Source organism: Cuculus canorus, chromosome 11 (assembly GCF_017976375.1).
Source record: "Cuculus canorus isolate bCucCan1 chromosome 11, bCucCan1.pri, whole genome shotgun sequence".
Taxonomy (NCBI): Eukaryota; Metazoa; Chordata; class Aves; order Cuculiformes; family Cuculidae; genus Cuculus; species Cuculus canorus.
The window spans coordinates 8,619,484-8,647,143 of record NC_071411.1 but is presented as its reverse complement, the minus strand read 5'-3'; the positions used below and the strand labels follow the sequence as shown (position 1 = coordinate 8,647,143).

Below are 27,660 nucleotides of genomic sequence, written 5' to 3'. Positions count from 1 at the left end.
GAAGAGGCTTGACAGGAGCAAACCGGAACAGGCACAATGGAAACACACACCCAGTCCCTGCAGGAGTGCGAAGGGAAAGCCAGCTCTCCGTGGTGCATTCGCTGCACCTGGGTCCCCAGCTCCCACCCCAGCAGGCGAGAGCTTCTCTTTGTGTATCCACCACAGACCCTCCTTGCACAGGGCTCAGATCAGTCCAGAGCTCCGGCTCCCACTCCAGCCACATTTCCCACTGCTGGGCGAGTCAATGGACAGAGGGAAGAGCTGCAGCATATTCAAAAGCGGAGCTCAGCAACCATGAAGTGTGGACAGCCAAACAAGGGCTGCTGCCTGCCAGTCTTCATCAGGATTTTGGTATCTAACAAACAGCAAGATCCAGCAGGAGGCATCTCTGCACTTCGGTGTTGGCAGAATATTTGCACACTGTTGTTTCATCACTTGAGTCTGTATGTAGGTGCTGACCAAGGCTACTCCCTTGGCCTCGCAAATACTCTGCCTTGCAGACAATACTGCTTCCTCGACTCTTTCTGCCTCCAGCTGCTCCGGCCACAGAGGCCAGCACAGCGGGAGGATCACAGCATCTCAGCCTTCGCAAAGGGGATCTGGGACAGGAGCAAAGCCAAACACACACAAACCAAAATCCAGTCTCCAGCCATTCATTTGCCACGTTTTATGGTATAACCTGGTCTGCATAGCACAGACGCAGCCCAGCAGAATTAACCCATGGAATTGCACTTCAAGCCCACGGTACATCCCTCCTTTATGCTGCTGTTGGGTCCCATTCACTCACAACAGTTCACCTTGCTTGAATTCAGAAGCTGTTGAGAATGGGGACTGCTGCACACCTGAGTACTTTTAGGGGCTGAACAGGTACTCTCACTCCCTTCTACCTCTGCTGGGAAACTGGTGCTGGCCAGGATTGGTACCACAAATAGAGATACAGTCAGCTGCAAAGCAAACCAGGATGTGGCAGAGCCCTCTCGCTCTCCCAGCCTCCTGCACGGCTGATGGTAAAGCAGTGGCTCTGGGCTGTGGGGAGCTGCAGGCTGTGCTCCAAGCACCCACTGACTGCTTTCCCTGGCCCCTCAGGCTTTCACCCACTCTTTCCCATCTTCCTGCTCCTCAGGGCTTCAAACAGCCAAACTCACCAGCTCAAAATGGTGTAAGAGGAGAAGTTGGAGTCAGCATCAGGAAAGGACCCTGCTATCTTATGCCTTTGACAGAAATGGACATCCTGTAGGGACCTACGCTCCATCAAACACTGCTGCTCACACACAGCCACAAAACCCGTATGTTAAGCTGTGCTGTGATCTGCTTGTGGAACTGCTGGGACTTGATTTCTGCTTTACATCCTTCCAGCTGAGGAATAATTTATTTCAGTCCCCTAGGCAGGAACCTGACTGCCTGCAAGCCATCTTGGTCTGCCTACAGGAGGGAAATAAACTCATGATCTTACCCAGCGGCTGGCCGAGCCCAGCCTTGGCCGGCAGCTCCTGTCCAGTGTGCAGTGAAGCTCAAATCCCTCCCAGCCCAACACAAGGCTGGAGGGGTGCTGTTTTCCAGCCTCTGGGCATTTTACTTGTTCCAGGAGCAATCCCTCCCCCAGCCCTGGTCAAAAAGGAAAAGCCGTGGGAATGGAGCTGAAATGGAGCTGAACACCCCGAGGTAGGCTCACCGAGGAGCGCTTAACTCCCTCCGCGCCGGTGGGCAGCCCTCCTCAGAGACGGACACAGGGATGCAATGCTGGCAGCCCCTCCAGCCAAGGGTTGCAGCTCCAGGGCTGGCCCCATCCTGCTCCCCAGGCTACTGCTTCTCTTCCCTCCATTGACAGGCATGGCACAGGGGTTTGGGCACCAGAGCCCACAGTGGTGTTTCACGAGCTGGGGACAGCCAAGGGCAGACCTGCCACTCACCCGCCACAGTCCCTTATGCTTTCCCAGGACACCCATTGCTCCCGCTGCCGTACCTTTCAGTGTTTCCATCCTCCACCAGCACAAAGAGAGCACGCCACAAGACGAGAGCTCTCTAACCATCTTTCCATGCTCCCAGCAAGTCCCAGAGGCTGCCCACTTAACAGAAAGATATCTTCATCATTGCATCAAAGCACGTTTTCTTCCTTTTGCTCCGCATGCCGCTGTATGAAAGCCGTGCTGCCGTACAAAGCAGCCCTCGCTCCGTGCGGAGCGTGCGGTCAGCAATCAGCCGGCATGTCAGGAGTTAAGTTAGCATTTCCATTCTCCTGACCTGCACCAACACAGGCTGAATATCGAGCTATTCTTTGCAGCTTGATAAAGCATGAGAAAGCTGAAGGCCCCACACACTCCTCTTTTCACAGCTTGGCCCACTGCCCACAAGCTGTCACTCCCTGGCACCCAGGGCAAAGAGAGAGAAGGAGGCCAAACTGCAGCCAGCTGCAATGAATCACTCGCTCCCCCTGGTCCCCTCCTCCCCAGGGAGCCTGGATCCCTCCTTCCGGCAAGGGGATAATGTCTGCCTGGCTATGCTGGCTTCTTTCACAGAAAAAGCCATCCTTTTTGAGGGGGGAGGGGGGGCTCCTATTGCAAGGAAAGCACAAAGCAGCTCCCAGCAAGATCGAAGAACAAGAATTTCTGCTCAGCAGCTGGATGCGAACACTCCTGCAAGTGTTCAGCACAAACACCACTTAAAAATATGATGTTGGCCATTTGTCTAAATTGCAGGAAATTCTGGAGGAAGGCTCAGGCACAGAATCCAATACCACTTATCCCTTCATGTCCCACTCATGCAATATTTATTCCAGGGACCGATTCCCACTGCAGTCCCTTCCTAGCCTCTCTACTCCCCCTCACTACAACATCTAGTTCAATTACCACGGCTATACAAGCCCTTTCAACCACCACCACACCTCATGTTTATTTTTATGGGTTCTACGATACAAACTGTCCCCCCACGTTAGAATTCATTTTCCATTTTTAAAGTAAAGCAGGAGATGGAAACACATACAAATCTCATGGTCAGTGGAGTCCAAGATGAAGAAAGCAGCTGAGAAGGCACAGGAACACTAAGGTCATCACAAGCCTTCCTTGTGCTATAGGCCTGAGTTTGGAGATCAAAGCCTCGGCAAGCTAAAGACATCACCTGCTTGCTGTCTAAGGAAGGTGATATTCATCGATAAAACACAAACTTAGCCCCTTACCAAGAACCGAAGCACGAACTGACCAGCAGCACACAGATCCCTGTGGCACACGGCATATTTTCTGCCCACTCATTTCTATCTCCTGCACGCAAAGGTGTTCACTGCACAGCAGAATCCTTGCCTGAACAGTCTCATCTCTCTCCCGCTACAGAAAAAGGAGCTACAAACTGCAGATATACTGAGAGAAGGATTTAACCTCAAGCCTGGCAAAGTCTCACTGCGTCCAAGGAGAGACGAGAAGTCGCCTTCCTGACAGCACAAGCTGCCACGTCCAGCATCCTCCTCCCACAAGCAAACCTGTAACCTTCCCTATCCTTGTGCCTCATATCCCTAAGAGCCATAAATACTATCTACCTCCTCTCCTCTGTGAGGCAGCTGTTCAGGCTGCAAGTTCAGCGCACCTGTCTGCTGGTAGGTGCTTCCAATTCAGTCAGTGCCAGGGCATGATTGTACACATTTCTCTTATCTCTTCCTCCACTTGTAGGGTGATGAAGGAAGAGTTGCTCAGTTCCCACCTGGCAGCCAAAGTGTATTCAAACTCATTGACTTTGTTTGGGTCACCCAAGCACAATCAAGAGAGAGTTTCTTTTATTATTGTTATTGTTTGGGTTTTCAGGGAGTTTGTTTTTACAGACTCTGGAACAGCACAAACCAAAACAGAATGCAAATTTTGAAAAGAAACTTACATTTTGTTTTGTTGGTTTTTTTTAAACAGAAGTGGGAAGAATCTTTATTATTCCTAGAGATACTTTCATCACAAACTACACCAAGTCTTAAAAACGGTCTTTCAAGGAGACAGGCTGTCAAGAATCACAAGTAACCACATTCAATGCCACTTTATCACATATGCTGTCAAATTACACACTACATACAGATTTATCCCTTATGATGTGTTTATGGCACTATGTAAGGTTTCTGTTGCACTACTATCTATCTAGATAATGGAAGATATAACTGTCTCCTCCACAACACCTGCAGCTGCACAACCAGGGTATTGAAAAGATTTTTACACTAAGCATCCATAAGTTTGCAAGCTCTGGAACTCAGGTTACCCCTTGTGCAAACCAAATACAAAACACTCCTGAACTGGGCAGACACACAAGCACTGTTCTGCTGTGGGAATGCCGGCTTGTTCAGCATCACTCTGTTCTGCCAGAAGGATCTCTAAATGCAAAGCTTAATACAAACAGTTAATATGCCGAGCATGGCTCTGAGCCATCCGAGCTCCGCTTGTAACATAATCAGGTTCATAATGCTCAGAATAGCACTCTGGAGTCCTAGTACAGACTAAGACCTCACTGTATTAAGTGTTGTGTAGATAGTTGTAGTGGTGCCGATGCTCTTCTGTAAAATTACTGAGCACCATATACACGAACCAACCATAACCGATATTTTACAGAAGTTAAGACACATCAGAGCAATGTATACTTTTCAAATGTCTTTTTTTGGCAGCTAAATCAAATTAGTATATTCACAGACACACTGGGGGGAGGGAGGGGAACACTGAGGTTAGTCTCTCTCCAGAGCAGACAGGCAAAAGCCCAGTTCAGCCAAAGCCCACTGAGCCTCTTTATGTTCCCGTTCAGTGACAGAGGTCACTTGTCGAAGGTTGAAGCGGATCTGGTACTGGGCTGCCTGCTAAGCACACTGGCAAAAGGATCTGAGCTATACCCTTCTCCACAGTTGTTTGCGTTTCTTCAAGAACGCCAAAGGCCTGGAGTCCATCCCAATGCTCCTTGCATCGCCTTTGCTAAAAACATGCCTTTTAGCTCCAAAGTAAAATTTGCCTTAAGTTCCTCACACTCTGAAGAAAGGAAGCCCGCACACAGGATCTGTGAAGAAGATAATTGTTTGGTTTTGGTTTGTTTTTTTTTTTTTTTCCAAAACACCTCATTTATGCAAACTCTCATTCTTTGGGCTCAGATTTCAAGGTATTTTCCTACCATAAATACATGTTAGATCCGTGTCTGAGCTGATCATTCCATGATCCTCTTCAGGCTCACGTTGTGCTGTGGGTGCTGCTGCCTGCCCACGCTTCCCGGGCGTGCAGAAGTCATAGCTCTTCAATTCATTGATTTTTACGAGGCACCAGGTCACACTGTCTGGCCTTCAGCTGATCACAGTTCACGAGCTTTCTGCACATTTCTGGCTTAGAAAGTGAATGTGTTTGAAGTGAACAGAGACTAGATGTCTTTTGCCAGACGCCTGAGGCAAAGGTCTCAGGAGAGAAATCCACCATTTCTCAGGCCAATACAAATGGACAGGCATCCCCTCATTTCACCTTTTATTCTGTATTTGTGAAGAGGCCAGAAGAGCTGTCTATTACAAGGCAGAATGGAAGAGCCATAGCATCCAACACAGTTGCAAACAGTGTAGTTGAAGAAACATCTTACACGAGTAAACGGAATTAGGCAGCTAAGTACATGAAAATGGGAGCCCTTTGCAGCAATAAGGCAAATACCACTGCAAAATAATCTCTTAATACAGGTTGTTCCTTCAGATCTTCACTAACCTGAATGCCCTGATGCAGCAAGGGAAAATGCTCCATGATGGTGAGCAGGAAAGGGCTAAGTATGGGCAGGAGCGGGAGGAGGTTATGTACGAAGGGTATTCTCCCCTCTGCTAAAAAAACCCAAAGCTGTGGTTTTCAGCACTGATTTGCCTTTTGTCTCATGCCTTGTTTCCCAGCTGAGAGGAATCCCATCAGCCCGTTGCCCAGTGCCTGATCGGAGCCCGTCCTGCCTGCTGCCCCTGGCACAGAGCTCCCCAGCGATTGCTCAAGGGTAAGGGGCAACAGGAGCAAAAGGTGGCACTGAAAACACACCTGCTGAGGCATCGGGGCCAGCACGTTCTCCTGAGCTCAGCAAACGTGGGGAGGCAGGAAAAGAAACTACACAACTCTGCTTCTTAAGGCAGATTTACAGGGATACAGTGAAACAGGGTAGGGTCATAGGAGAAGGGAGATGTAACGAGTTAATAGCTAACCTGCAAGACTGCCATGAGAGACCACAACCTGCAAGAGATTTTCACAGGGAAACACTGAATCCCGGGAAACGCTGAATCCCAAATTGTCACCTAAAGAGCAGCTGGGAGCTGCCGCTGCCTCCGCCCTTTCTGTACCAGTGCAATGCATCACAACTACAGTACTACCCTTCCTCCCCAATGTTCCTCTAAGAGGAGCTTATACTCAAAACCATCTTTCTCTTTTTGGTGTGCTATGAGGGCTGAGAATCTGAAAACCTGGGTTTCAGCAACTAAAGTAACTGATGTGAAAAGCTTACTGGAGATTTTTGCCAGAATAGGTGAGAAGAGCCTTCCACTTTCTCAAAAAGGCAGTGTGTACAAAGGCACTATGGTGCGGAGCCGCAGGGACAGCAGAAATGAAAGTTGCACTGCCGTGGCGGACATTCCCAAGGCTGTTAGGATGGGAAAGAGGATGAAGCTGGCTGCTGCTTTTACCTATAGTCACTCAGGAGACAAGCTGTCAAAATCTACAAAAAAATCCAGTGGTCTCATGAGGAGCAGTTTCCAGGAGGACAATTTTTCATGAGGGTATTCCTGTATATTGGTTGAATAACTTCTTTGTTCCAGACTACAGCTAAGTGAAAAAAAAAAAAGCACCTTCCTGCTTTTGCTTTGCTATTCAAGACATTGTCATCGTCACCTTTCAGATGTGTAAGCATAAGAGACAGCAGCAGCTGAGCTGTGGTAATTAGGAGGGAGAGATGTGCAGGCCTTGTCTCACGTCTTTCTGTTAAGACACAGTTTACACTTTGGCAGGTTTTACAGTCCCCAGTGAAAATAAGCCATCTGCACCTACTCCAGCAGATCATCTTCATTTCGGAACCCTTCAAATAATTCTGGGAAAATCAGCATTGCCTCCCTTACCCTGCTTTCTATCAGGCCCTAATGTAGTCACAAACCCATTGATTCTCTTATTTACAGTAATAGAGGAATATTGGCTCCAGATCTGTTTGCAAGTCATCAGCTTCAAAAGAAGAAGTTCCCCATTCTAATCAAGCTTATACAAAGTTCAAAGTTTCATTGCGCTCTGTACTTGCAGCAAGGAAGCCAAGAACGACAGGACCAACCTCATTCAATTCAATTCACAAGCACCCTTCCCGAGGAAAGCCAATAACTTTCGGAGAGTCTCTGCAGACTTCGCTCCACTGCTTTGCACGCTGAAGAATGGCTGGTTGGTAATCCGCTTTTCACTTGGTGAGCACAGACCCAAAGGTTTTCATCCCTGTGAGCTCAGAAATTTCCATTTCCATTTGAGAGAGACATTTTCCTGGCAGTTCTCAAAAGATGCATTTGTAAAATAAGAAACAACCTCAAGGAATGCTAAAGCAAAGGAATAAAGCTGTACGTGGACAGTCTTTCTACCTCAGCCAGGAAAGGAAATTCCTTCTCAGCACTGATGTCCCATAAACACAACCTACTCTGCAACTACCAAATAATTGAGCAACACAAAGTGACCGGCTGTCCAACACTGTACAAACACTCAACATTTTTCTAGGTTTTGGTTTCAGATCAGCTGGGGCAACAACCACCAAAATCTCAACAGAAAGGAGAAGTCTAGAAACACATATTTGTGCACGCATGCCAGACAAGAAAGGAAAATCAAGGGTGCATGTCAAATGGCTGGGAGAAATTACAGAGAGGTGAAGGTATTGCAGGGAACTCACTCCAGGGAAGACACACTCCTGTCAGTGGTTTTTAAACTTGTCATCCACAGACTTTTGTTGTCTGCAAAGATAACCAAAAGAACTAATTCAATCCTGTATCTCTGTTGGAAAAGGTTTAGAAGTCTGCAAATCCAAAAAGGTCGAAACTTGCTTCTTTCAAGTGAAAAACATTTAGATGGCCCAAAGCCAAGTTCCAGAAAAAAGCCCTAGTCAGTAGCTCAGGAATGCCAGCTCTTAACACAAACCAAAAGCATACAAACCCTCTGGTCCCGCAACTCACTGTATTGTCTCCCACAAAAAAAAAAAAAATCACTTAAAATTGCACTATTAAAATTGCATCTACCATCCACCTCCTAAATTCCACACCAGGGAAACCTAACAAAAGTCTCTCTTTGACACTTTCCAATGAAGTCAGCTGAGTGAGCTATTTTTCTTACCTTGCTTTGGGGAATTCCTGCTTAGCATCTCTGTAAAGAGAAACAAGAAGGCTTCATGCAGCATCAGTCAAGATCCCTTCCATCACTCCCAACTCCTTAGCAAAGGCATTCCTGAGACTCACTGTGCCCTAATAAATCAACACAACCGCTTCAGGTTTCCCCGGCAGCTGGAAGCTGGAATTCTGCAGTGAAGACAAACACCTCCCTAGCTAAAGCAAACACGGCAGCGGGATCCCTGCTGAGCACCCACGGCTACTGTCGAAAGAGGGACAGAAAGAGAAGGTGGAGATCACAATGCATCTGGCTGACAAAAGGCAGTGCAGCTTAAAGACCAAAGATGGCCATGAGTCCAGCCCTGACCTAGGCTTTCCTCTGTGCAGGCATGTGCTTGCCAGAACATTTTATCAGAGCAAACTCACAGAACTTCATTTTTAAAGCAATGACCATCTTGCCCCTGACATGGATGGTAGTTTTGCATTTAAGAACATTTACTTCACTATTTGGGAGACTGGTGTAAAAGATCCTGCAAAAATACAGAATAAAAATAGCCTGGTCTTAAACAGCTTATAGCTTAACTCTAAAATAAACGAAGACAAAAGGAACAGTACTGATCAGTATGAGCAGCAGTCAGCTCAGCAGAACAAGGCAACTGCTGTTTCCAGGGGTAAAGGGAGGTGTGTTTGGGTTTGGTTTTTTTTTTTCCCCTTTTTACACTATATAACAGAAAAGACCTGATGAAAGATTTTAGAAAAGAATTATTAGGTGGGTTGGCATCCATTTATGGGCCAATCACCTCTCACACAAAAACCAAACCAGTGTATTTCAAAAGCAGCACAAAGAAACAACAGAGGCTAATGTTACCAGGCAAATAGCAGCAAGACTCCAACTTCCAGCACTAAGATTTGCTAGATTGCACACAAAAAAATAGATGGGCTGTTTCAATACCTCATTTTCAGTTGCACTTGGCGAGAAAGGGAAGGGAGTAGCCAAGGCAGGGCTGAAACCCTGACAGTAAAAGAAAAGCAAAAGAGCTGACTGCCTCGAATGCTCTGACAACAGGGACAAACTCATCAACACATTAAAACCAAATCTAATTTATTGAAAACAAAGGCATCTTCCTCAGACACACACTGAGAACTGGAGTAAACACCTAGATTTCTACATCTCCCACTCCTGATGGTTATGCTCTCCCACAGGGCATTTCCAGGAAAAGCCTTCAGTGCACGGATGGGAGTTAGTGCAGGGTAAGCGTGAACAAATCCCACTTATGGCAGACTTGATCTGTACTGCAAATCCAAGTCTTCAGCTTCCGCAGCATCATTTGGAGTCCTCACTCTGAGACCATTTTAAGGCATATTTTCCTCCCCACTCTCCTGAGGAACCACCAGATCCCAGCCCATAAGCAACTATCTCCGTTAAGGGAAATGCTGGTCTACCTACACACGGTGAGAGACACATGCCAGGCAGCTAACAGGGCAGAGCAGTGGTGGAAAGCCAGCAGACTCATCAGGAGGCGAGTGCTAGAAGCTCCCCACACACAAGATCATTCCTCTGGACCCCAATAAACACAAAACAAACTCAGCCCTCAATACAAACTCATGAGATACAGCCTGCAGTGATCTTTCAGAAGACCCAGAATGGCAGCAGGGCACTTAAAAGCCCTGGATCTCAAGAAAGGAATCACTGATCAATGTGTTGCGTGAAGAACTCGTACATATGTATATGTGGAGAGAGACAGACACAAAGGAAGGAGGAGGGGTGGGAGAGAGAGACAGCAAGACTTGTCTCCAGCCTTGTGCTTACTTTGACCTTTCAGATAAAGATCCTCCGAAAAGGAACCGTTCAGCCCCAAGCCTGATTAGATGTCTTGGGAAAAACAGAGCACAAAGCATCACACATGAATGAGCACAGAACCATAACATGATTGTGATATTCCCACCCATCCATATGGCCAAAAAAAGCCAAGTTCTTCAGTGCAAACATTGGCAGCAGCAATATGAAACTAATGTGTTAATTAGCAGACTTGCAATCCAGCACACATTGCTGATGTTGGCTATTATATGGTCAATCAGAAGCCAAACGGAAGAAGCTCCACATTAGTTAATCCATTCAGAACAAAGTTAATAATTTGCTAATTGCATGTTTCTGGAGTGAGCCAACATCTGCCTTTAAAACTTCTTTTCTCAGACACATCTTAAAATGTATTTGGTATGGCAAGCTCCCCATCACTCACAACTCTTTATTAACATTGTCTCAACTTAGACATTCAGCTTAAATTTAGGAAAACTGACTCCCTTGCTTTACATGACAGACTAAGTGAGCACAATGATTTGTCTGGCCTTATAAAACTTTAAGTTAATTTTCAGCCTGTAAACAACCACAAGTTACTCTGAAACAATCATAGGCTAAACTACAAAATTCATCAGATTTATTTCTTGTATAGGATTTTCACACTGAATGCAAAAGAAGATTAAAGAAAGTAATTCAAATTACTTAAATGCACTGTTCCTTGGTGTATATGGGTTTACACAGCAACCGCTTAATAAAACTTGACTTTCTTAGCAAGTTTAATCAGTAAAACAAGTACCACAAGACAGGTCAGACAGAAAGATCAGCGTAATGGTGAAAGAAATATTGTGAGAAATATAATGAAGATTTCATTCTCAGGAGACATCTGAAGTACAAGCCTCAAGTTAACACTCCCATCATGAACAAGATTCTTTATATCCAGAATGTACCACTCATGCTGCATAAAACATCTAGACATAAACAAAGTTTAAGAGGCGAAAAAGCAGAGATGAAGGACACCACTGCATTAGTCTCGGAGTTATTTCTAAAACACAAGAACGCAGCAATCAATTGCAGCAGGACTAGTCAGAGTCACATAATTCAGGGCAAGACCACTCTGACTTCCTGCCTAACACAGAGGCGCCGTTCCATCCCATCCACTCACACCTCCACAAAACCCATTAAGTGGTTCTGTGAAATGTAGTGTTTTACGGCATCTAGACTAGAGGCCTTTGGAGGTCAAAACATAAGTTCACTACTCTGCTAGTAGTTTGCTCCAATGGGTCTATCATTCTTTCTGGCAGCAAGGCCAGACCAATTTCTTATTTGTTTGCCTTCTGCCTTGAGCCATTAATTCCTTCTCCGCTGGATTAAAGAGCAGCTCCTCAGAGTCAATTACGCACGTGCTATAACCAAGTCACCTCTCACTAGTTTTTTTTGGTAATCAACATATCAGTCCTGTCAGTCTCCCATTACAAGCCACCTTCTGGAGTGCTGGAACAACTTATAGGTTTGTTGCATTTTTTTTAAGTATCAATTTGATTGTCATCACCCCCGCCTCCTCCCCCTTCTTCAGGGTCACTGCTTTGATGAAGCACACAATCGGTGAACGACCAGCATCTCCAGCACACAGAAGTCTATACTTGTCTGTATCAGATGGATGTTCTTTCACCAGAGACGTTTTACAGCATAACGGAGGAGCTACAGAAATCATAATCTGCAAAAATTATATCAGTTTGCTAACAGTCAATTATCTTACTCTACTGTCTGTAAGGAACTTGTGCCATTCTTAGTAACGTTTTAATCATTTCCCCAAAAGTTCTACAGAAAACTTCTCTAACTGCACAACTTCACTTCCCCACTCTGCCAAAGATTCATGTACCATTCAGGGTCTTCAGGCAAGAAAATCCCAACACAGTCATTTTGCAGACATGGCTTTGAATTTGTCCTCAGCATTCCCTGCTTCTCTGCTGAATCAACATTAACAGTGGCTTTAGATTTATTTACAAAACACTAATGAAGAGCAGAGAGTATGGCACTGATGCTCGCTGAAGGAACACCACTTTCCAACATGTCTCCGGTAATTCATAATTTCAGATGCATCAGCTTTTTTTTAAATTAAATAATTATGAGGTATGCTGTTGATGTTGGCACAGATCAATTATTCATACCATTGTACGGCTCCAAGTCAAACATCCTAAGAAACACATTACATGAACATAGTCACCTGCTGCCGTGTAGTCACGTGTTTCTTTCCAGCTGCTCTTTCTTACTATTAACACAGTCAAACCCTTCAGAAGTATATAACCTCTGAAGCATACGTCAAAACCAATAACTACCCATCTCAAATCTCCCCAAAGACCCAAGTTATTCAAGATCATTGCGTGAAAAACATTAATCCCTTGTAGATGTTAACCAGGCAATCCATATCATGAGGACTAGTACCTCCTACTGCTTCTCCCTTGCACTTCCATCTCCAACACCATTTCCATATAGCAACAGTTCTCATTTTGTGCGATGTGCCTTGCAGGGAGCACAAGGCAGAGAGGTTACACTTGGTGTGTGGGCAGGAGCACAGGCCAAGGTTCTGGGCGCAGGTCAGCATGACAGCAGCAAGGGCTCTGCCGATTACACCATTCGGAAGAAAATAATTCCAAGGCAACACAGACGTGTGGCTTCTATCAATCCTTACCTTGGGGCTTTCAAAGCAAGAAACCTACTTGCCACCCATCAGCCCAGGTACCTGCTAATACTAATACTTGGGTGTCTCTCAGGGACACCATCCTCAACACAGCTCCAAGCAGCAGGAACGTGCAGCCAATGAAAGCCCAGGCGCAGGGAAGGCTACCCATCAGTTTTAGCAGCAGAAACTCTCATATTTATGCATGACCGCTCAAGTGATCTGCGTGACTGCTTTTGTTGATCCGCTTTCACTGATCTATTCTTTCAGCAGGAACACCAGGAGGAAGCCATGCTGGGACTGCGCAAGGGAAAAAACCCACCCTGTGGACATAGTGAATGGGACAGAAAATTCCTCTACAAATTCTGTAAGTTTATTTGCAGTGATGCTCTGCATTGACTTTTCTAGCAGCTTTGTGGGACACCTTCACACATCAAAGCCCAAGCCATACCACAGCAGTCATTTTGACTAAATCTACTTTAGAAATTGATTAGACCATTGATTTTTTCATAGCTTAGAGAGAGACTAAATGACCTTCCCATACCACAAAAACCAAAGGGAATTAACACATGTAAACAGAGTCTTCATTTTCCAGGAAGTGTTTTGCTCCCTTAGAAGGGAAGTTCTGTAATACTTCTTTTTTCCATCCAGCTCTCGATCAAAAGATCAATTCTCCTTCCTCCACTTTGGCTTTTCACCTTTCTGTCCAAAACAAGTAAAAGGGACCAGACCTCTCAGAGCATATACAGAAGAGCAGCCTGAAGACAAACACAAGACACTGATCTTCCTATAGGTCACAGAGCGGTATAGAAATTGGTACAATTTGTTGACTAACATTTCTATTCCAGTGAAGTGAAGCAGCATCACAGAGAACAGTTCCCAGCAGAGATAACAGTTTGACAAGCACAAGAAGTTCAAGGCTTTCTCTATAAAGAAAATAGTTTTTTGAGATGTATTTTTCATTACAGAGTGGACTAACAAGGATGTTCCACATGTCAACCACATTTACACTGGTTGAAACCATTTCCCTCATTAATCCCTGCATGCATATGATTTCTACCTTCTTAAAATAAACACATTGTATTTAGGGCAAAGTTCCATCATTGGGACCTTATGCCTTCTTGTACTTCCTACATGCTGCACCTAGGGATGCAGATGACAGTCCTAGAGCTGAACAGCCAGTTGTCACCTGTGTTCTGATGATCCAGGCTCTAGCAGCCTGCAGAGAACACGGAGACAGTAACTGTCACTGTGGCACACACTAGGACTACACTGTGCTGGCAGCACAGGCAGGAAGGTAAACGCGTAGCCCAGTGGCTTTCAAACATTCAGGAAGCAGTACAGGCAAAGGAAAAGGATGAAACCTCAGAACTGCAAGTGCAGGTCATTCTCCTGTAACAGCTTTGTTCCATACAGCAGCATCCTGGGACTTGCATGCCGCTGCTAACCATCTCCAACAGACACCAACACAAACCCTTAATCAGCAGCAGAACATCAAAGTGCAAAACTATTTAACCAGAAATGCGCAAGTTTCTTGAGGCTGTGCAAGAATACCACCAGGATAAAAGTTCTTCCCAGCAGGATGCCCATCACTGTCATCATCTGGAAGGTAAACACTATTTAGATGTTATTTGTCTGTAGCTAATGAGTTTGCCATTCCTAGAGCCACTCAAGAGCTGTTGCTTTAGCAGGTCTGTGATGGTGGGATGCTGTGGATGTATTTGAATGGTTGGCTCCAAAATAACACAAGCCTGCAATACGGCCATCAGCTCGTCTACTCTTTCTACTCTTTACAATCTTTGTTTGCAGACTTCATAAGAGGCAGCTCTCCGCAGTGTTGTGAAGCAGAATTATGCATTATGGAACAGTGGTCAGTATCAGCACGGGTCATTAAGGAAAGCTTCACAATGACGCCCTCCTGTATGTACAGCCCTCAGTAACGCCAGGGAGCAGAACAATTCTTTGCAAGAGTAGTGATGGTAAGCAGGCCTTCTGTGTTTTATGGACAGAAAATGCATTTACAAGGTTCAAGTATCCGGAACACAGTACTGTTACTACAACACACAGGAATAGTTTTAAAATAGAATAAGCAAGAAAGCGTGATTGTCAGAAGTACCCTCGCAGCCTTTAGCTCTGTGGCACTCTGCTGAGCTTGTTACTGAGACTACTGACACAGGCTTTCACCTCCCCTGCAGATCAGTTCAGTGTCAAGAAGGAGGGGACCATGGTGACTTGGGCACTGTGAGGACAGAGACTTGACTGTCCCAAGCCCAGAAAAAGAAAAACAGGCTAAATGGCTCTTTCATCTGTTCCTGTGCAGCTGCTCATATGGCCACACTGCCAGCACATGCAGCCCCTACTTCTCTTCTCTGCTGTTGAGGGGAGTAACCTTGCAGGTAGCTGCCCTCTTGGCAGCACAGGATCAGCATTTGTAAGGCAGCTGCTCTACCTCGCCATTCCTTTTTCTGTAGCTCTACATCATCTCAGCATTGCTGAGCACAGAGCAAAGCCAGACACTTACAGCACTGGGACTCCATCTGCCTGTTCCCAAGGCCAAGGAGCTCGGCAAACTGAGACACTGAGGATGGCAGTGCTGCATGGACTCCTCTGCCTTCCTGCCAACTCAAATTTTACCTGTGCTGCCAAGACAACAAGCTGGTAGCAGGCACCCAGGGCCACTTTTTCACTACACGTGCACGTCTGTAGGCTGTCACTTTCTGGTTACAAATCCCCAAAAGACAGGAAAAATCTAGATGAAGGAAACAAACAGCAAAAGAGACAGCACGACCCATTACAGCGATATCAGTCCCCCAGAAGGCACAGTCGCGCAAGGGAACCACATCTCTGTTGCAGCCACGAGAAAGCTGCACTGTCACGCAGGCCAAGCAGCAAAAGAGATCCCTGACTTAAACCTCTCTCAACGCTTGCAGGTTGGCATGAAATGCAATCCAAAAGATATTTCAGCTAAGGACACCAATTCACAAATGCCTTAGTCTCCTTAGGTCCTTCAGCATTTCTGCAGTCTCATTTCAGCAATATCTCTTGAAATGCTAAACTAGCTAAAAAGAGTTAGCCAATAAACACAGCCGCCAGGTTCTACTTCTCTATTTCCCACAGTGGCACACACGGCTCCCGAGCAATTAATTCGGCCGCACACTCGTTTTGCCATTCTCTTGGGCAGAGTCATTTAGTAACGGACTGCAATCTGTATGCAATAAGTTAAGCAGTAAGCAAATAGAGATCAAAACGTTGACGGCAGCGAGATTCAAAAGTCCAGGAGCTGCTTTTGCACTACAGCTCCAGCACGTACAGTTTTAGGCTACACTAAATGCAGGAGAAGAGCTCATGACTCTAGTGTGTGGAAGACAGCAGACAGACAATCCCAGAAGAGCTACCAAAATGCTCTCACATATGATAATTTACTATTAGGTAATTCGCTCATGGAACTGCTCTCTCCAGCATTTTAAGAAGGTTAGTCTGATGTAAAAACTCTTGGGATCAAAACTTAAACTGCTAACAAGAGAGTTGCTTCGGGGACATTAACTCCAAGCTGTCCAAAACCCTCCACAACCTCAGGGATAACAATTCTGACAAAGTCTGGTCTGGCAGGTAGAGGGGCATCTCTGAAACCCTGGTTCCTGTGCTTTAAACTTGTGTGGTCTGAAGGACTTCCAGCTGAGCACAAAGCACTTGCGGGGCACTGTCAGGAGCATATTCTCAAGCCATTGGTTGGCCAGCTGTTCACAGAGGTTTATGGAGATTAGAGAGCCCAGAAACAACTCAGTCTCACAGAGAAGGATGGGGGCATGTAAGCACAGAGGGATTTCAGGAGCGCACGTTCTCCAGAAGTCAAGACTAGAGGTGGGAAACAGGCTGTGCTCCAGTTCTTAAGGTAACTCCAACAAAGAACAGGGAGCCAACCTAACCAATATGTGCAACTGTGCTGTATAGGAGACCTAAAGGAACAGATTGAAACAACAATAATTTTGAAAGAGGCATAAATGGGCAGAAACCTTAAGCTGAATGCACTACTTCTATGTAGTAATTTTCAGAATTATTATAATAGGGTAAGATTATCTCCCATTCTATTTATGGAACGACATGCAATTTGGTTTCATCAGCATAGACAAATGCTTGAACCCAATCAACTTCCCCCACCTGCACAGTCCCCGGCACAACTACTCTCCTGGAACAGCAGAGCTGCAGGGAAGGGTAGAATGCCAGAAAGACTGCATTCTCCTTGTGATAACTTCAGCAGCAGCATGAATCCAATCACTGCAACTCGGCTGACAGGCAATACTACATTATGCCGAGATAAGCTGACGCAGAAGTTTTTTTTCACTGAAACACAGAAGCCCCAAAGGCAGTGCTGCCTTTCAATTCAGAACCAAAGAAAAGTGCAAAAGAGAATGAGAATGGCCATGACCTGAAATTCTCTGCACCTGTAGATACAAAGCTAGTTAGTAACAGCAATCCATTTAGTTAACACCTTACTGCTGTGCATTCCAAGAGCTCACTAAGGATTCTAGCTGGGCACTTGGAGCAAGCACTCACACCCTTCCTAAGTTCCAGCCCCCAGCACAGAACCAGCCTAGCTAAACCACCACCAGGAACAAAGACCAGTCCACCCACAGCCCCTGTGACAACTTTCCACACCATATACAACAGGACCAGACACAAGCAGCAAGATAAAATGACAATGTTCAAATAATTCAAGAAGGGAAACAAGTTACCGTTTCCTAACAGGGAATAGCAATGAAGCTGCAGGAATTCTGAGAGCAGCAGCACTGGTGCAGAGCAGAGGCTGCGGAAACAGCCCACCAGCTCGATACTGTTCCGTAGTTAAACTTCAAAACAAAAGAGCAATGTGAAATCTCATACATTTGCCAGGCAGTGATCCTCACAGCACTTGTGGTGTTTATACTGCAAGCAAATAACTAAGGTTCACATGCAATTAAATTCTGGCACCTAGGAATTTCCTTAGGATCGATATCAGTTGAAGGTTCACCTCACATTTCGTCTAAAACATCTAAAATCTCCCTATCAAATTGCGCTAACAAAGTTGTTTTCTAATTAATTTTCCTCCCTTTTTCTTTCTTAGGGGTGGCAGACAGGATTTTAAAATGAAATTCTAACATTAAATTCAGGATATAAGGAATCATTTAAAAATTGATTCCATTAAAAAAAATAAATCAAATCCACCTAAATTGAGATAATTTCTTTCTTCTACCCCCAACAAGCATTGGGAGGCAGTACTTACTTCTGGTTAACGAAAAGGAGACCTAAATTGCTTCCTGCAACCTCAAAATAGCTCAGATGTCTTAGCTGGCTTAAAAAAAAAATAAAATATATTATTAGCAGAGAAAACAAGCCTTCTGCATTTATTACTTAAGTAGCTGGAGAGAAAAAACAGAGCCTTAAAGAGATCACAGGAAAGCACTGTGGTTCTTCCATTAGTCAAGGCTGCATGTTGGTACAGGTTGAAACATCCTGCTTCATGTTTTCGCACCTTTGCAGCTTAGCAAATCTGAGCTCCAGTGACTACAATCCAAGCCAGTTTATTAAGTAGGGGTGCATCTCAGCTATCACTACAGCCAACCACAGCATGAAGGCTGACCCGATACGGTTCTAGAGAGAGCTACGCAGCTAGCAAAAATCCCTCCACACAGCTTTCAGAGTCCCCCAGGGTTAAGGGGTGTGCCGAGGGGTAAGGTCTTTCAGCTCTCACCACTGTGCTGGAGTGAAAACCGTGCAACACATGAGATTACTGTTCCCCAGCTGAATTAAGCATCTACTCTGCCTTTTGGAGCAATAGTATCACGTCATGAGACTCTGCACGCGTTCCTAGTGTCTCAAATGCTTGTCCCTGAAAAACACAGACAAGAATTTTCTAAGAATTGTCTTCCAGCACCGAGACCAAACCAGACAACGCTCAATAACAATCAATATGAATCTTCTCTAAAGATATCATCACAACCATCAGGTCATCAAAGATGCCTCCGATCACAGCACAAGGAGAATGATACCGGCACAATGAAAGACCAGCTGTCGCATTCCCATAAAGGCCCTCCTGTGTTTTTGATGAACAGCAGAAGATGAATCCTTTCAGATACAGTAATCCTGCAATCAGATACTCACAAGTCCCACAAATAAATGCAAACCAAATCCAGGGCTTTAACAGATTATAGGGCATGCAAAGGAGAATCAGTAGAATGCACCAGCTTTCCAGAACTCAGAGCACAAAGACATTTTGCTGAAGATCCAGGTGAGCGAAGAGGGCACCAATCCAACCGTTGCTTCCTGAAACCAGCTCATATCTAGAGGGCTAATTCTTACAAGAGAGCAGGCAGGCTCATGCCTCCTTCAACTGCTACCACCCTGCACAGCCTGCAAGTTCAGATGAATCAAAGTCCTAACATCTTCCTCCAGGATGCCCTTATGCAAGATTGGGATGGTTCAGCTCAGATTTTTGCCTACAACAGCCAACTCGAAGTTTCAGGGGAAAAAGCCCAACAGCTACAAACCAAAAAAAAAAGAAGAGATGCAGAGACTGCCAGAGAGGAGGAGAAACTGATGTCCTTGTGGGTTTACTTTGAGAGGCACCAGGAAGGACTGAGACAGAGAAGAAGATGACAGAAGAGAAGCAACGTGAATCTGACCAATTCAGAGATAGAACCGCAAAAAAAAAAAAAATACCAAGCATTTGTGGGAAGTGGCTGCTTCATCTTCTTCCGAAATTCCTCTCATCTGTTGTTGCCCCTCCCCAGGTGACACTAAATCATAAAGGATTTCTTCCACTGAAAAAGATACCATGCCTCCCTGTACCCAATGCTGCTGTCTGAAAGAACCACCCCAGAGAGCAAACAGCAACAGCAGAAGGCAGCAAGTGCTGTTACTTGTGTTTTCCCCTTGCACAGAGCTGGATCGCACACACCCCACACACAGGCAGCCTGGGTGGGTGCTTGCTTCTTCCTCCAGAGCACACCCAACACACAACTGGCATCGTTTATTTGGCAGGCGATCTCTCTCTAAGCACACGGGGCCACCTTCCGCAGCAACAGATAATTTCCAGACTCGTTCAAGTCTTTGCAGTCTCTGCTGACGCTGCCAAGAAAGTCCAAGTGTGCCAGCAGCAGCTATACTCACAGAAACAACCCTGCTTCCCACAAAGACTGGCACCGAAGCCCGGGGAACGGCTCCACGCGCTCCTCAAACCCTCTGTCAGCTATTCCCTCTGCCCTTATATGGGAACATCCCGTGGCCCCACTGGGAATACGATGCTGTTGGTGGACACGAAAGGTAAGGCAATACCTGAGCTGTCGGCACACAAGGAGAGACTTTTTCATTTCTGAAAAGAAAGCAGAGCTGAGGAGCCCAAGCTCTTTACAGCATTTACGTGGGAGAAAGCAGAGATTAGAGTGTCAACTGCTGACAGTCTGCACCCACCTTTCTCAAGAGACTTATGCTGGTAGATTTAATCTTATTAAATATTGTTAATCGTATTACTAACCTAACTCTTTTCACATGTTGGAAGAAATTTAAGGTGAAAATTCCATATGTGACCATGCTATGTTAAATACTTTCTAGCCAAATCTCAATTCAGGTCAAGTTCCTGGCTTGCAGATTCACACAGGTGTGAATGAACATGGAAGTCATCTGCTCAGCCCTAGATTACCAACTAGTTAGCTTCCTTACCAGATTCTTCTCCCAGGATACTGCTATGCATTCCTAGGCTCCCAAAGTGACCTTATTAAAACCTATGCAACCCCACGGCCAGTTGATAGCAAACACCTCAATCAAGGGGCAACACCAATTTCTCCATTAGAATGCAAAAGCATGCAGCACAACAGCTCAGTGCATCAGCTTCCTCCTGAATCAGGGCAAGTGCCTCCATCACTGGCATAGCTCCCAACGCCACACACACACATATCATTAATGCAATGCTCATCGATGTCTGTATTTAATACGCAAGGTTAAGGACTCCTGCAACCTCTGTTCAAACACGGAAACCAGCCACGAGCATGGCAGGCAGCACTCTGCCTTGCACAGAGCAAGGCACTTGTTTAGAGAAATACTGACCCTGCTGCGTGACAACACTCAGGATTGCAGCCCCTTTCTTTCTTTATAACTACCACAGCAGTCCAGATATTCTCTCAGGACTACTCTTGTTCCAGACTGCTGCCCTGAGATAAAGCAGCAGTCATAAAAAGTTTAGATTTAAGAAAAGAAAGATCTCAAATTGCACTGATGTAACAGAAAACACACCTGCTTGAGGGGCCCAAGCACTTGCCACATGCTGATGGAAAGGAATGTGTTCAAGGTGGAAAATGAGATGTCCAGAACAACAGGACTTAACCACTCAGCTAGAGTAAAGACAGCAAAATCAGCGGGGAAAAAAAGTGAACACACAGCCTTTAAAAAATTAAAGATATTGGATTTGTCAAAAAGCCATCTTTTAACACTTGTTTTTTATGGTTGCTGGAAAAAGCATCAAAGAGATTGAAAAAGGCAGGCAAGTTAACCTCCCCCGAGTTAATGATTTAAATGCATTTTGTAAGTTAGCAAAACAGATTTAGTTATTAAGCAACTTTGCTTTCTGTAGAAGGAAGTTTTGCTACCTCCGAGGCTGAAGTTTCAGGAATACGATGATACCGGCTGGTAATGCTATTTTTTTCAACCACCACCTGGCTTCAGCCATTATTTACTGCTGCACCATTCATTCTAAGCCCTCTAAACCCTGGGACAACCGCCTGAAGACACTTAAGTCACTTCCTAATCACCAAAACGATTGACAAATCATCCCGAGCTCCTTAAACAGCCGCTGAGCGACTTCTGCCTCTTCGCTGCATCACAGAGTTCTCAGCATCCTTCGAGAGCACCATCTGCATCTGAGTCGAACCCCAAACTCAAGCACCGAACCCAGAACCACACGATGCGGGCGAGAACTCCTTCGCAATCCTGTTGGAGCATCCCTGAAGCGTTTCAAGCGCGGGGCGAGGAACGGGTAACCCCTTCCAACGCGGCCATTGGGTGAGGGGTTGCCCGTTCCTCGCCCCGCCAGCATCCCAACGACCCCCCCCCCCCCCGGTTCGCGATAAACGCACCCGGTCTCGCTGTCCCCGCCCATCTCCGGCCCCACTCGGTGCCTCCCGGAGCCCCCCCGGCTCAGCCCATCCCCCTTACGCGGAGACAAAGCGCAGCCCCGGGGCGGCACCTGCCGACCCCCGGTACCGCACCATCAGCGCCCCTCCAGGCCAGGCGTGGCTGCGGCAATCCCTGCTCGTTACCCTCGTCCCGCAGCCCCCATCTCCGCCGCCCTCACCTACCCGCGGCGGCGGCTGCTCCCGCTCCCCTCCCCGCCGAGCAGCGCTGTCCGCACCGAACCGCGGAGCCGCCGCACCGCCCCCGACGGCCCCGCCCCGCAAGGACACGCCCCCTCAGTACCGCTCATCCAATAGTAGCAGGGTTCTCCGCTGAGACCACGCCTCTTCAGTACTGCTCATCCAATAGCAGCCGGGCTCTGAGCGGAGACCACGCCCCCCGCGCCGAATCGCGGAGCGCCCACACCACCCCCGCCCACCCTTGAGAACACGCCCCTTGGCTCGGCTCCTCCAATAGCAGCCGAGCGCTCCGCCGAGACCACGCCCACCACTCCCGACTCATCCAATAGCAGCAGGGATCCCCGCGGAGAACACGCCCCCCATCCGCGCGGGGTCCTAAAGGGGGCCTGGCTGCCCCCCAACCCCGCGCTCGAGACCCCGTTGGCTGTCGCCCCTCCGCCCCGCGCTGGGACCGGCGGGCACCTTGACGGGCTTTGCCATTGCTCCGCCTGCCCGAGCGCCTGAGGGATGAGGGGTCTCTGTGGCCTCGAGACCACGAACCTCGGAGTCCAGCGAGCACCTCGCGGTCGTCGCCCTGCAAAGCCCGGCGGGTGTTGTGGTCGCTACGGCCAAAAAAAGAGTCGTGGCTGGCGGCAGGCGCAGGGCAACCCGGGGCGTCCGCAGCCCCTGTGCCGAGAGCGGGACTGAAAACCCTCTTTAAAAGAGGGGTGGATGAAGTCCTTGGAGATACGATTTAGCAGTGGGCAGGTACGGTTGGGCTTGGTGATCTCAAAGGTCTTTTCCAACCTAACGATTCTATGATTCTTGGAAATCAAAGCACCTCTTCTCTGCAGTTCATAGGAACGCTGGTGTTTGATGTGATGTCTTTGTGAGTGGCTCTTTGGCCAAGGGATGGGGGTGAGTGGGAATCTACAGCAATGCAGCATGCACGGTGCACAGGGAACAAAAAAATGCTATCAAAACCATTTCCTACTGATTTAGGAATCACCCTGTACAACCACAGCATGGGGTGGCTGAGAGAGAGCACAGCTTGCACTTGCAGAGCCTGTGGGAACCAGGACACGATCAGGAGTCAAGAACGTGACAAAAGCATAGTTATCTCTAGTTACAAACCAGCAAAGAACATACCATTCTGGCTGAAAGTCAGTGGAGACAAAAGCGTCATAAAGCAGAAGCGCCTGAAGAGTGATATAAACTGATTGCTGGGTTTGTGAATTTTTGTTCCTGTGAAGCTGGAAGCTCCAGTCATAAGAAGAGCAGAAGAGACAGAAGCATTTCTTGCCCCTAAGAACTGACTGCATAAAGACCTCTCTCTGAATGAGGGGTAAGTTCTGTCGGTATCAGCTCTGCAGAAGGATAGAATTAATGCTCCCATTTTTCTCGCTCACACTGTAACCTCTGTGTTCCCCAGATGTGCTGGTCTCATGTCATTGATCAGCAAATGCATGGTTAGTCTAACAACTGACCTGCTATCCACGCAGCGATGGAATATACGTACTGAACACAATTACACAGCCCAATCGCCATTTGCCCGCCGAGCCAACTTACAGAAGTTTGGAAATCCCAGACAAAAGTTTACAATCCAACCACAAATTCTGTGTGGAAAAACAATGTATTTGAGGACATGCAGAAGTGATAGAGGAGCTCTGTAGGTTAAAGCAAACTCTGAGGAAGAGGAGACAGGCACTGGCTGGTACGCCGGGGTGCCCATCGCTTTTCCTTTTTGGCCAGATGCAGCTACAGATCTCCACTCAAGACACAAAGCTGCTCTGAAAGTCTAAGTCAGGCTTCCCTCCTACATGCATTTCTGACATTTCAGAGGAACATAGTTGGTACAAGTCCCATGTCCAGAAGTGTTATTAAACATCCACTCTCTTTGTTACAGTCCATCAGCCTCTCACACTCCCACCCCCAGCCCCAAAAAGCGACTATTTTATGAAGAAAAAAAATACATCTGAAAGTTTAGAGATGATGAATAGTCCCCAGGATGTGGCAGCACAATCCCGGTCCCCCAAAGGAAGGATTCTTTTGGATGCAGATGCCAGCTGTCTCTCTGGACCTTTGATTCTTTGCATTGTGTTTTTCCAGGGAGTCCTTGGGGCTTTGTTTTTCTGGGGTGTCCTTGGGGCCTGCTGTATGCAGACCCCACGAGGACTCTCATGAGGAGACGGTCCCTTACTTGCTCCTCTCCCCACACAGAAAACCCCATCCTATTATCACACCCTACCCGCTGAACCGCTGTTCATGTCAGAGCTCACTGAACAGAATGTTATCATCTTGCAAATCAGAGACATTTTAACTGCACTCAAATCGTTTCCACCAAAATCCAGCTTTGGTGACTAACAGTGTTTAAAAAAACCCAGTTTTTACTTGCCCCAGCCCTTTCCTGACTCAAAACACTAATCCCCTTTGTGCCTTTCCTCCAGAGCCAGTCTCAACCTGCAGGCTCTTCCGTCTAGTAAAAAAACATCTGCAAGCTTCACTTAAAAAGCAGCAAAAAGCCCCTTGAGAGTGCATTGGAAAAGAGCTGCTTTTCCTCCTGTCCCATGACCGGGCTGGCACTGGGAGCTGGCTGCAAGGTCTGCCTTGGGAGCAGGGTAGGAAAAGCTTCTGTTCACTTGAAGGGTGTTACAGTACCCCCTTCAACCCCTCTTACAGTACTTACAGCCTCTGGAGTGACAAGGGTATTGTAAAACCACCATGAGATCACACATTCCCTCTTCAGGGAGGAGTTATGATTGGTCTGCACAAAAATCTTATCCCATTCTTAAAAATAAACTGGAGAAACAGCTAGTTCTCAAACATTACACAGCCAAAAGCAGCATCACACAAAGAACAAGCATGTTAAGGAACAAACTGACAGTTTTGGATTTCCATTTGTTCAGAAGTTTTTAAAATATATTTAAATCCATAAAGGATCCTCCTCTATAAAAAGCCCTTGTTCTTGTCTGGTTCTAAGCAGGTTAGCTAAGTTTCTTATGTAACTATTATGATAATCACAAGGCTAGCAGCTGCTAATGCTCCTTTTGATTTTCTTCTTACTCTTCCTCCCCACCAAGCAGAGGATGAGACGGGTTAAGAAAATCACGAGGGATATCTGAATGCTGTCTATAGCTTCTGGGAATAAACTGCGTTTAGGGCAGTAATTCAGGGACCAACAGAAGGTTGACTACATCCACCCTGCTATAAATCTGACCCTCTTCCTTTCAAGTTTTCAGTTTGTCTGAACATTTACAACCAGCATTAAAGTCTTGATTACCCTCATTTGGGCACCTACAGCTTTGCTAGCAGCAGTCTGTGGATGTTTCAGGATCTGCATTTGAAAACATCTCACAGACAGCGCAGCCTGAACAGTGTCCAGCATCCCAGAACCCCCAGGAGCAGAGTAAGAGACTCTCCTAGCACGCACCAATTTTCCTAAGTATACTTTTCTCTCTGTAGAACGCAGCAAAACAAGCTTGGGATGCTTGTGACAATCTCTTTATCTAGAAGCTCTGTGGCCTAAGCATTTATGCATGGCGTGTCTCATGTCACCATGAACAAGTTTCCCAGCCACATAGATTGCCACAATCATCCCCACAAAGAGCAAGAATTCTGCTGTAACTTGCGCTATTAGATAACCTGCACTAGGATGACTGGGACATCACATTGTCCGTAGACTCTCCCACTTCATTAAAACAAACAAGCAGTTCTTAGAGAAGTTTGAAAGCTCTTGATTGAATCTATCCTGTTCCAGGCCAGGATCTGTCTATGCCTGTATCAAACCTAGTGATATTTATCTAAACTGTTCTTAAAATCTTCCCATGATGGAAAACCCAAAATCTTGGCACATCCATAATTACCTGAACTCTCAATTGTCCTTAAAAATAAATTGTCCCCTAGCTGTTTTTTGCTCTGCTTAAGCCCACCAATTAGATTATCGCCAATTGCCAGAAATTGCACTGCCCTATGTTTTATGAGGAAGGTCAAGAATAGAACTTGCTAGTGAAGCCTAGCAATAAAGCACAGTTCTAAATACATTACAGGCAAATACATTACAGCATTGTCTCCCTTTTCTAAGCTCACAAATCTCACTCCTACTGCAAATCTCCATCCTGCTTCTGAAGTAAATGGAACACCTCTATCACTCCTCACCTCCATAAATATGGAAGTATTAGTTTTTAGAAGGTATTCAGTGAAATAAACTGTCTTTTCCAAACAGATCATGTCAATGAAATCAACACCTGCAATTTCCAACCAGGATTTTAGAATGTTGGAACATTCAAAACTCAAGCATTAATAAATAAATATGTATATCTCTCCTGACTGTGACACCACGTATAATTGCTTTTGTCCTGTATTCATAAGCAACATTTGCTTTTTCTTTCATGAGTGGAAGGAATGGCAAACTTTCTCTTCAAAATGCAACTACTGTTCAAAGTCTGCAGTGACCTCATGAGAAGTTATTTCCGTAGCCACAAGGCTGTTTGCTTTTGAGTTACTAGTGGTTTCTCGTGGAGCACTAAGAACTCAAAATAGCTCACCATAGGCCAAGCTCTGGCCACTGCCATCCATTTTTCTACAGTTAACGTCTATCAAAGGGCTTCCTATTGCTCTTACTAGGTTCCCTCTTTAACTTATCTTATGTGTCTTGCTTGACAGTGGAATTAACTCGGATTGTCACTGGCTTTCTCTGACCTATACACAATGCCTGGGTCAGTCTCCAGTCTCACTAGGTCTGTGAAAACTACTGCAACCCCCATCCCTCCTAGCTGACGAGCATTTGGGAAAAGGGCTGGCTGAGCCATCCTGCCTAGAGAGGATTTTGCTTGCAGAAAGAACAGGAATTTAAGGCCTCAGCAAGCAGAATTTTCTTGCTGAAGAAAGCTTCAGCTGAGAGGCCTCATTTGAAAAGTAAAACTCAACTATCTATTATCAACTTTGTTAATAACCCATTGGTATGCAACAGAACACTTTCTTTAAAACTAAAACAGCCCAGAAGAGCACAGGCAACAAACTACTCATTTAGCCATGTCTGAATTGTCATGAAATATGCACCGAGTTGTCACTGGGCATTGTGTAAATTGCTGTTGGTACAGAATGTACCTGAAGTTAACATAAGTGCTCAGATAAACACCTCTGTACAGCTGTGCTGGTTTTGTTCAAACTTGCGTGTGCACTGCCTGTGTTACCATGACAAAGGTTTAGCACAAAGTACTGAACAGATTACGTGTACAGTCTATGTTGTGGCGCCTTCCTGGGTATTGCCTTCAGCTAGCTGAAGGTACGGCTGTTACTCGTGCAGCCACACCTTCTGGCTTTGGGGTACAAATACGGCACATCACATTTAGATCACTGCCACAATGCAGTGATGATTAATTCAGGATCGAGGGAATATACAAATCTGCCCTCCTAATAATTGTATAGACATAGTCAATTACAAGGTGTTTTTACTGATTGAAATTATTCTGCTGTCACTTCACATACAAGAATTTCAAGGAAGAACAGAAATGAGAACCACAGTAATGACTTGTAGCCACGAGTTCTGCCAGCTGTACAATGCTGCACACAGAAA

At 46.1% G+C, this 27,660-nt stretch overlaps 1 protein-coding gene across 4 annotated transcripts in view; it reads right to left on the bottom strand.

Moving 5' to 3' along the window:
• The window catches only part of PLXNB1 (plexin B1), an 80,981-nt gene extending 58,817 nt beyond the window's left edge, over positions 1–22,164 (bottom strand). Inside the window, exon 1 of one of the 4 annotated variants that reach the window (XM_054076729.1) lies at positions 22,092–22,164. The gene's annotated coding sequence lies outside the window, so the exon portion shown is untranslated. Of the gene's footprint in view, positions 1–1,453; positions 1,473–1,963; positions 2,178–22,091 lie in introns of those variants that run through there. The other 3 variants (XM_054076732.1, XM_054076730.1, XM_054076731.1) reach the window with 3 other exon arrangements.
• Positions 22,165–27,660: the final 5,496 nt, after the last annotated feature.